Source organism: Dreissena polymorpha, chromosome 3 (genome assembly GCF_020536995.1).
Source record: "Dreissena polymorpha isolate Duluth1 chromosome 3, UMN_Dpol_1.0, whole genome shotgun sequence".
NCBI lineage: Eukaryota > Metazoa > Mollusca > Bivalvia > Myida > Dreissenidae > Dreissena > Dreissena polymorpha.
Window position 1 is genome coordinate 111,858,385 of NC_068357.1, and position 11,341 is coordinate 111,869,725.

General features: G+C 35.7%; 2 long non-coding RNA genes across 10 annotated transcripts; both read left to right on the forward strand.

Annotated features, from left to right (window-relative positions):
* The first annotated feature begins 1,192 nt into the window (after positions 1 to 1,192).
* On the forward strand, positions 1,193 to 6,102 carry LOC127871039 (uncharacterized). Of its 9 annotated transcripts, none has more exons than XR_008045058.1 (5): positions 1,199 to 2,710; positions 2,921 to 3,609; positions 3,784 to 3,850; positions 4,005 to 4,874; positions 5,082 to 6,102. It is a non-coding gene; the product is annotated as an uncharacterized LOC127871039 (long non-coding RNA). The 9 variants fall into 9 exon arrangements; XR_008045062.1 differs by having other exon boundaries at positions 2,921 to 3,257; positions 3,533 to 3,609; positions 3,784 to 4,874; XR_008045063.1 differs by having other exon boundaries at positions 1,193 to 2,710; positions 2,921 to 3,004; positions 3,170 to 4,874.
* A 29-nt stretch (positions 6,103 to 6,131) lies between these two features.
* On the forward strand, positions 6,132 to 8,829 carry LOC127871038 (uncharacterized). Its single transcript, XR_008045054.1, has 3 exons — positions 6,132 to 7,245; positions 7,366 to 7,425; positions 7,590 to 8,829. It is a non-coding gene; the product is annotated as an uncharacterized LOC127871038 (long non-coding RNA).
* The last annotated feature ends 2,512 nt before the right edge of the window (positions 8,830 to 11,341 follow it).

Sequence of the window (11,341 nt, forward strand, 5' to 3'; positions counted from 1 at the left end):
AGGGGTGTTTACATATCGACGATAGAAAATTGTGTTTCTTTGACAGTGGTTTAAGTGCAATATCTATAGAACCAGTTGTCCAAATTCCATAAAATTTTCACCAGATGAACCGAAATTTCGATGCGCTCATACTGGTACTATTTGTGTATACAAAATCGAACGCGCGAGTTATGAAATTTTGATTTTAACGCAAATTTTCTCGATATTTCAAATTTTCAAGAACAATTGTACACATAACCATACTATTTGTATATCATTGTGTAGGCGCCAGTGTGCTGAACATTTTGATATATGTGGTTTGATATTTATTTTCTATATCTTCGTTGTACTAGTACAAATCACAAAACACAGTTGAAAAAATCACAGCGCGATAGTTGCTCTTTAATAAAGTTAGTGCGAAATCATATCGAGCTGCTTTCGTCAGTCGAACGTCATGAAAACATTTGAGTTCTCGGAATTGAAAATAAATATTGAATTGTTCAGGCTATGTAGAAAACTAAATGGGTATACGGGAATATTTTGTGCTGATGTTAAATGTTCAGTAATAAATATTTTGATGGATTACTCACATATTTGATATGATCTAGGATTATTTCAGAATGATAGGTTAGTAAATCTATGTTTGACTAGTTTTTTTTTATATACTCGCATTTTGTAGTTTTTACATTTACTCTAAAAATCTGCGTTGGGTACGCCTCATAACAAGATTTGAGACCTAAAGACCATGGATTTGCTTTAACTCGAAGGAAATACTGGATGGATTGTACGGACTCATGCTTATCAATTTTTATGCCCATTCAAGCTGTGAGTGTGAATATTTCGGCTTGTATGGTCATGAAAAAATATCATCACAAAGTCAATATTTGTAGGATTTTTGCATGTTAAGTATGATTTTTTGATTTCTCATCAAATACACATTCAATCGTAACTCAAATCATGAAGAATAAACATTTTCAATGTGCTTTTCTGTCATTCTTCGTTTGGTCGTTGAAGGGTTCGGACGTGTTTTTCGAAGCTCTCGACGTCGTGACCTCATTATAATTTGAACTGCGCGGGTAAAGAACGCTCAGTTGCGACTTGGATATTGACCAATACGGACGTGTTTTTAAAGCGCTCTGAAAAAAGTTTTGACTTTTTATTTTTTTTTACTATGACAGAATCTTAGTTGACTGATGGTCTTTGACAAAGACAGACTTGTTTTTGTGAGCTCTGAAAAAAATTTGACTTTGAAATATTTTTACGATTAAAAAGTTTCAGTTTACTTTTGAACGTTAACGAAGACGGACGTACTTTCGTGAGCTCTGACTATTGATGAAAAGTTTTGAGTTTTACTGACTTGTACTTTGAGAGTAAAATTGACTTCGCGTTATAGAATAGCGACTTGGTACTCAGGTTGTTGAATGACTGGATGACTGTAGTGTTAGGTTATTGTTATGAGATAACAACTTGACTTTGACTTGAGTTGTGAAATAAAATCATACTCTTGAACGTTTAGTATGGACTGACAACGAACTTTTGTGAGCGTTATATATGAAATGTTTGACTTACATTAATTTTTTTGAACGACTTGACTTCACTTTAAGTTTTGACATCGGACTGATCGGACGTGTTTTTTTAAGCCCTGACTGTTGTGAATAATTAAATTTATGTTGTGGTGTCAAGCGATTGACTGTCAGTTGAGGTTCAGATGTCGAGCTGTGCGGACGTGTTCATCGAGCTGCTGTCTACAAAAAACGTGAGTACAAATTTTTTTCGTTTTACTGTTTACAAGTTGCGTGATGATGTATGATGGTTGTAATGTGTTGGGTAGAAATTACTCAGTGCTGATACAGTGTCGATATGTTGTGATGAGCGATAATAGTGGATGATGGTGGAACAGAATATTCATTGAGCTATTTTGAGGAAGCGAACATATGATGGAAAAATGTTGCAAAAATATTAAATGACAATGTATTGAATCGCTTTTGTTGATATGTATGATATTGATTAAATTGTATTTGCATGCTGTAACATTTCTATTCCATTTCAGGGGGCTGTGGTGAGTATTGTAGTATAAATTTGTTTCAATAAATCATGATGAATGAAAACTGATTTTGATTCGTTTTGTACAGGTTTACTTGTATAGAAGTGTAATGCGTTGGGTAGAAATTAGAATCTACTCAGTACTGATATAGTGTCGATATGTTGTGATTAGCGATGATGGTGTATGATGGTGGAACAGAACATGAGCTACTTTGGGGAAACGAACATATGATTGAACAATGATTGCAAACATATTAGATGAATGATATGATATTGCTTAAATTGTATTTGCATGCTGTAACATTTCTATTTCATTTCAGGGTGCTGTGGTGAGTACTGTAGATTGTAGTGCATATGTATAGAATTCAATAAAAGATTATGACTGAAAACTGCTTTTGATTCTTATTGTACAGTTTTAGGGATTATAAGTCTATAGCAACTCTGTCGGTTGGTGTTCATGAGTGTGAGCTTAATACAGCAATGTTTGAGTAGTACAAAAATGTTTTCGCTTTTGTGGTCGCCAGCTGTCCGTGATCTGTAAAGTGAAAATACACAGAGCTATGAAGCATACAGATGTTTCGAAATTTTATCAATGATTGTATACTATGCATGTTTTGATTTAGTTCGTTTCAGATTTGACATGAGATGAAAACCTGACATGATTTGAACAGAGCTGGGAAATGAAAAGGTAAGTCTGTTTCATTCCACTATGAACACTTGTATTTTGACAAAAGAAGAGATAAAGTGAGTTACTTTATCATCATGGTTTCATTTGGTGTATAACACATGAACAGAGGTAAACCTAGCTAGCTTTTCGTGTACTCTATTTTGGATGATGAGTATGTCAGTAACTTTAATTGTACGGCTAGTAAAGTATGAACATGAATGCTTTGTTCAGATTTTCAGATGTGTGCTGGCAGTTCAAGTCTGGCAGCTGGAGTGAACAGTCGTGTTTTCTGGAGCTCCAACAATATGCTAGAAGGTAAGTAACTATGTTTGTTTTGCATTGCATGTTTTTATATGTTTCAGACTTTCAAGCAGAGATGTCATGCTGACTGGAGTTGAGCACAGGGCAGTGACAAAGTGAAAGGTAAGTACTTTTGACTGAATGTTTGTTCTATGCATGTTTTGTTTTAATACATTTCAGGAGTGCTTATCCAGTGATGATATGACAGTTGGAGTGAACAGTGGAGCCAAGCAGTCTTGTTTTTGGAGCTACTCAACAAGCCTTGAAGGTAAGTTTAGAATTTCTCAATGTTAGTGAATTGAAGTACTGTCACTTGCTTTTGGACAGTCGAACAGAACAGACGTGGTTGCGAGAGCTCTCATATCTGTTGTGTTAAACTGTTTTTATGATATGTTATGTTTGTTTGTTTGTTTGTGATGTACTATTTTTCAGATGCTGATGGCAGTGATGGGTTTTCAAGCTGACCTGAACAGAAAAGCAGTCATATGGTAAGTACAAAATAGTTGTTATATGGGATGTTTTGTGCATGCTTTTATGTTTCAGGTGTACTTGCTGACAGCGACGAAGACGAATCAAGAAGAGGAACATTGTTGAGACAGTGATTGGGACTTGCAAACAGGGTAAGTGTAACACTTGTGTTTGTTTAATTTGTAACATGCGTGCTTTGCTCTGTTTCAGATTTCACATGCAGAAATTAAACAGGATCTCAACTGCTGAAACACAATTCATCAAAAGTAAGGTAAGTTTTAATTCATTGATTTGAATTGTACAATGTGTTCTTTACTTTATTTCAGATTCGAGTCACTGGTTTACACATGGAAGAAGATTTCCACGTCTGTTACTCAACTCTACAGAAGCAAGGTAAGTCGATCAATTTTTTGTTTTAATTTGTACTGCTGTAATGTGATGGTAAACTTATGCTATTTTTTATGTGTGTCATGTACAGATGGATAATTCAAGTTTGATCTGTGTTGGTTTATGTTCAAAAACGTTTTACATGTATGTGTGTTTCCAGATGTTTTGTTTCAGTTGATGTCCAGATGGCAAGCAGAACAGACGTGTTTCTTGGATCTGCCAAACAGTGAGTACAAACGTTTTATATTTTTCAGTTGTGTACTCATAGAAGTCTGTGAAAGATGATAGCAAGGGTAGAATCTATCAGTACTTGTGTCTAAAAATGCTGATGTGTGACGGTTTACTGAAAAGGGTAAATGCTAGCCAGTACTTACACTTGAGCAACCGTGGGATGTCGAACTAACTGATGATGTACTATGATGGTGAACACTTACTATGTGTATCAAAATGCTTTTGTTGATATTTACTATAGATGATTTGATATTGGTTAACATTTGTTTGCATGCTGTTAACATTTCTATTTCATTTCAGGGAGCTGTGGTAAGTATTGTAGTATTAATTTGTCTCAATAAACGATGATGAATGAAAACTGATGTCGATTCTTTTTGTACAGTTTTAGGTATTAGCACTCTATACAAAACTCTGTCGGTCGGTGTTTGTGAATGTGAGCTTAATGTTTGAGTAGAACAAAAATGTCTTTACTTTTGTGATCGCCAGTTGTCTGTGATGTAAAGTGGAAAAAACACAGCTATGAAGCATACAATTGTTTCAATATTTTATCAATGATAGTGTGCTATGCATGTTTTGATTTAGTTCGTTTCAGATACGACATGACATGAAGAGTTGACAGTCGAACAGAGCTGAGCAAAGCAGAAAGGTAAGTGTGTTTCATTTTAGTATGAACACTTGTATTTTGTTTTTATATGGTATGTTTTGTGCATGCTATGTTTCAGGTGTACTTGTAGTCAGCGACGAAGACGATTCAAGAAGAGGAACATTGCTGAGAAAGTGAATGGGACTTGCAAACAGGGTAAGTGTTACAATTGTTTGTTTGATTTTTACCATGCATACTTTGCTTTGCTCTGTTTCAGATTTCACATGCAGAAATGGTCTCATAGCAGTGCCAACAGTGAATAAGGATTTCAGCTGCTGTGAAACAACTCAACAGAAAGTAGGTAAGCATTGAATGAATGCACTTGAGTTGTACAATTTGATGTGATGCTTTTTTCTGTTTCAGATTCAAGTTTCTGGTGTAGACAGAAAAATGTGTTTGAAGAAGGAATTCTACTACTGTGATTCAACTCTACAGAAGCAAGGTAAGTAGAAACAAAATTTTGGTTTAATTTAACTCATGTGTTTTGCACTGCATGCTATTTTTCAGGTCTCTCATGCAGTGATGCAAAAGAAGAAGATTTCAAGAAAGAATCACTGCTGCAACTCAGGCCTATAACAAGGTAAGTGTTTACTATATTGTATACAAAATGTTTCTCTGTTTTACTCTGTTTGAAGGTTTCAATTGCAGAGATGTTGCAGAGATGTTTTGACAGCTTGTGACAGAAAAGAAATTCAGCAGCTGTGTCTCGACTCTAGCCACGAGGTAAGTCAAAACAAATATACTGGTTTGTATGTTATGTTGTTATGCCCTTCTATGTTTCAGACTTACATTGCTGTGACTGTTCCACAGTGGGTCAAAAAAGAGACGAATACAGGCTTCAAGAAGAAAATTGGCTGTTGAAAACCTGCACAAAATATGAGGTAAGTAAACTATTCTTTTGGTTTGTTTTGTGCTTTGTTATGCTTAACTATTTTTCAGATTGGAATGGTGGGTCGTTACAGAGCAGACTTTTGGACAACTGAGAAGTTGAGAAACAGAGAATGATTCAAGATCAGCTAGGTAAGTCTTGATTATTGTGCATTGCTAAATGTTTTTTTTCATTCCAGTATGGCTGTGGTAAGTACACAAACTTTCTATAATTTAATATTGAACTGTTTTTATGACCTGTATTCTGCATTGTAAAATGTCTGTTTTTCATTTCAGTATCCTGTGGTAAGTACACTAACTTTCTTTAATTTTCATATTGAACTGTTTTGATGACTTGTATACTACTATGCAATGCCTAATGTTTTTTTCATTTCAGTAGCCTGTTGGTAAGTACACTAACTTTCTATAATTTCATAGTGAATTGTTTTGATGACCTGTATTCTGCATTGTAAAATGTGTTTCTTTTTCATTTCAGTATGGCTGTGGTAAGTACAATTGCCTTTCAAATTGAACTGATTTGATGACCTGTATTTTGCATTGTAAAATGTGTTTCTTTTTCATTTCAGTATGGCTGTGGTAAGTACACAAACTTTCTTTAATTTTCATATTGAACTGTTTTGATGACTTGTATTCTACTATGCAATGCTTAATGTATTTTTTTCAGTAGCCTGTTGGTAAGTACAATTGCCTTCTTTAATTTTCATATTGAACTGTTTTGATGATGTGTATACTGCTATGCAATGCTTAATGTTTTTTTCATTTCAGTATGGCTGTGGTAAGTACACAAACTTTCTTTAATTTTCATATTGAACTGTTTTGATGACCTGTATTTTGCATTGTAAAATGTGTTTCTTTTTCATTTCAGTATGGCTGTGGTAAGTACACTAACTTTCTTTAATTTTCATATTGAACTGTTTTGATGACTTGTATTCTGCTAAACAAAATGTGCTTTTTTCAATTTCAGGTCAGCAATGGTAAGTAGATTGTGTTTCTTTATGTATAATTGTGTATACAAAGTTTTTTTTTCATCATAGCATGTCTTTTATATTTATGCTTCGTGTAAGTAAAATGTTCATAAATCATTCTTATCTTCAAACTAAAAATGTATTGTGCTATGCAAAATATCTGTATGTTTTCAGTTGCCAGAGGTGAGTACCATTACAGTTGAAAAGTTAGTTTTGTTTAGTTAAAGTTTTGGTTCACAGTTCTGTTTGTTATTTGGCAAAATTTACATGTATGCATTGAGTCTTGATTTCAGCTCGATTGTGGACTGAAGAAGATTGCCAGCAGAGGGATTGGATACAAAATACAAAGTAAGTACTGAGTTTCTTACTAAAAGTTTTGAGTTGTATTCATTGTGTGTTAATATGCTATGATTGCTATGAACATGACTTTTGTATTTCAGCGAAGACAACATAGGTAAGTAAAATTGTTATCTGTTTCATGTTTACTGTTACAGTTCAATATTGTGTTTATAAATTGTAAGTTGTACAAACACATTCAAAAGTTTCTAATCATGCTTTCGATTTCATTTCAGCTTTACTGCTAGACGAGTGTTCTCTACTACTTGACGAGTCAGCTTTACTACCAGGCGAGCAGTGACAACAAGGCGCCTTTGTGGAAACAACACAACAAAAAAGTGAGTATTAGTTGAAATTGTTTTACTGTATGTTATACTTAAATGCAAAATTGTGCACATAAATTGTAAGTTGTACAATTACAATGAAAGTTTCTGATCATGCTTTCTATTTCATTTCAGCTGTACTGCTAGACGAGCAGTGACAGAAAGGCGCCTGAACATGCAACACAAAACAAAAAAGTAAGTATCAGTTAAACAGTTGGTAGAGTTGTGTGTTTTTCTTTAGCAGTTTGTGTTTACTATTTTATTTGATACATGGTATATTACACATGCATGTTTTTATCATTTCAGGCTGTTTACTTTCATCGTTTACTGTTTAACACAATTTGCTTTTCTATTTTCAGTGCCAATTTGCAAACCTTGATGTGGACACCGAGTAGTCAATACATACGTGTGGCGTATAGCTGCGACAAAACCGTGGGTCCATCGCACCGATAACTTGAACATTGGCCCGTGTATGGACATCAGTGCAACTTTGTGAATCCATGTAACTTTGTGAATCCATGTAACATTGCGAATGTGTGTCGATCGAAAAATGTGTACATTCTGCACTGAAACGAACTCGGTGTTGCAAGTGGCAAGTGTTGACAGTGTGTATGTTTATGTTTATGTTTTTACATGAAAAATAAAGGAGATTGTTCTCCTACCTTTTTTTTCCTTGTTTTATTGTGCTGGCCAGCAATATTGATGTATTGATGTATGTGTTTGTGTTTAAACTATGCAATACCAAAATCAAACAAAAAATAAACATTAACAGTCATTAACTGTGTTTGGGCGGCCGAGGGGTTTAAGACTCCACAAGTGTGAAGCGCACTGATAGCACTTGGGGGTAAACACCTCGGTATTTCGGTGCTAAAATGTTTTCACGGTGCTTATTTTGACGCACTGTTAGAACTACCAACCAGTAAATGATTGCTTGATTTATAAAACAAATATTCAGTCTCTACTTTGGCACAAGAGACTCTAAGTATCAAATACCAACAATTTAGACGCAGACAATCACATGGTGGTACACCAGTCCGAATATACTCATTGCTCTAGCCAGGATTGCAAATTACTTGTGTTGACTAGCAAGGCTCCCTAGTAACGGAGCAGTGTTACTGGCGTTTTTTGGGTCGATAGTGCTTAGGTGAGGTTTTGCTCGAATCGGGAGCGGGTCACTCGCTTGGGCGAGTTAGTTTTCGCTCGTAGTTTCCAATCTGGCTAGATCAATGTAAGGTTGTTTTGACTGCTATTTGGCAAGCAGAAAGACAACAGCGGTTAATTGACTGAGTATGGGCGACCGAGGTATGTAGGTGTCAATAGACCGACTCCACAAGTTGCGAAGCGAACCGATAGCACTTGAGGGGAAACGCCTCGGTTTTCGGTTCTAACATGTGTTATCCATGCTGTCGTTATACTCTGGCAAGGCTCCTCAATCTATCGCGAGGGACACTCATTATTGCCCGCAAGCTTTAGAACCTGACGTGGGTCGATGCGTATGCGAGTCCGAGGACGCGATGGCATTTGATAAGGCTACCAACCGGTTGATAACACGCATTGTTCAAATTGTTAGGTTTAAGTCTGCTAGGGCTGGGGTGGGAAGGCGACTTCTCTTGTACTCAGACAAGAGGAACGGTCACAAGTCCGTGAAAACGCCGAGTGACACCACTAGCTTGCAAACGTACAAAGCAAAAAACTTTCAAACTTGAATTTGAGGTAAAATGATAAAAAAAACTATATGAATGACTAACCGATATAAGATATTTTCCATATGGCAACAAACTATGCTACTCAATGTTGCGTTGAACATTAATTGCGCCTTACGAACTACTCGTGTTGAGACTTACATTGAGTGACTCGTAAACGTAAAGCAGTTACTCGCTTTTGACTGCATACACATTTTGTACAACGGTTCGTTATTGGTATAACTTGTCTTTCAGTGAGGCACATTAACATAAACGTTCAACAGTATTTAGGCTTTATATTGCGCTTGTAGAATATACGAACAAAACACACTACATAAATGACGTTTAGGGATTATTTTCACTTTCCATTTGAGATGATATGATGAAAAAGTATATACATCAGTTTAAGCGACTTTCATGACATTCACCACATGGCCATAAACTTGCGTTATTCAATGAAATGTTAAAATTTCGCTAGCAAAATAAATAAAAACTATATACGCAGTTTCATAACTTTCGATGTATGATCATGAAGTTTGAAATTGTGCAAAGCAATTTTGCGTTAAAAGTTGCATGTAGTTTTATCCCGATCTGAAACGTTTCGCTACAATACAGCCGTATTCGAAACTCAACAACTCAAATGTTTGTACAGAACAATACGAATGTTCCCATTTTGAAACGACAGTAAGTTAAACAAACATTTAGTGGTAAAGCGACATTTCTTGTACTCAAATAGGAGAAACGGTCACGAGTCAGTACACAAATCATAGCAAAACTACACTCTGCAGCTTGTATGAAACGTGTTTACAAAACCAAAGTAGTTCAAAGCAGAACGCTTTTCCTTCTTCGAGGGAGAAGAAATCTGGGTGCAAGTCCCGGCTTTGGTTATAACACGAATACTACTCGCTGCTCAATAGCAATATTCATCATCCTATCCTTATTTAAGGAATACAATCGATTTTTGCCATACGGCCACAAACTATGCTACTAAGTGTTGCGTTGAACATTAATTGCACGAAATAAACTACTTGCGTTGCAACTAGCAAGCAGTGACTCGTAAACTCAAAGCAGTTACTCGCTTTTGACTGCATACACATTTTGTACAACGGTTCGTTATTGGTATAACTTGTCTTTCAGTGAGGCACATTAACATAAACGTTCAACAGTATTTAGGCTTTATATTGCGCTTGTAGAATATACGAACAAAACACACTATATAATCTACAATCGATCGCATAGTTAGCTACTTGAGTTGATATTGACAAGCGCTGGTCAATCATCTCGTTTGTAAGCTTTCGAGTGTACACAGTAGTTTGCAGTTTTGTTTCACACATAATACAAAATATGGATGAAAAAAATCTATATACATAACAGTTTGCGATATTAACTACTTTTGCCTCTTGGCCAAATCTACACTCGATCGCATAGTTTGCTACCTAGGTTGATATTAACAAGCGCTGTTTGAAAAGCAGTATTACTTCAATGCTATGGTTTGGTTGTAAGATAAAATACTAGTATATGATGCATTGATGTAACAGATATGTAGGCACATTCGTATAGTAGAAGAAAATTCTCAGCAGCAGCTGGTCTGCAAACACTACAATGCGATTTTGCAGTTTGATACGAACGTGTTTTGTTCACGTGAAGTTGAAATGAAAATCTGTCGTGTCTGATCAATGAAATATATTTGATAAAATAACACAGTTGAAAGGCAGTAACATATCTAAGGTTGTGCTATGTTACAGCTCCACAAATAGTTATTCGTCTTGCAAGATACTGGAACAGATGTCCACATGTTATTGTATATTATCTGATTTAGGATATTTTGAGAAATTATGCAACAGAACATTTCTGCAAGATGTGAAAAAAATATCTATTTAAATGGGATTTCTGAGGTTTAGCCATCGCCGAAAGGCCAATGTTTCTTCGTTAATGCATGGCAAAAGTAAAGGCTATATTGTTTGCTAGTATGCTAGTCCGTATTGCATATTGCAAGGTGGTAAAGCGGCTCTTTTCATTTTGCTGTGAAAAGAACGGTCACAAGCCCGAATAAAACGTTGAGTGACACCTCTTGATCATGTAGCTTGTATGAAACGTGTTAACACAACCACAGTAGTTCAACGCAGAACGCTTTTCCTTCTTCGAGGGAGAAGAAATCTGGGTGCAAGTCCCGGCTTTGGTTATAACACAAATACTCGCTGCTCAGTTGCAATATTCATACTCTTACACAGTCAATATAATCTCGGGACCAAATGCCACTAGGCTCGATTTTGAGTTGCTACACTCATGATAAAAATGAACCAACACATTGACATTGAGTACGTGATTAAAATGTACCAGCAATTTTTCGCTAATCGGTATGTAGTAAAACTATTTGACAAATCTACGTTATAACTAGCACAGTTAAAATTTAACGTTTAAGCATTCGC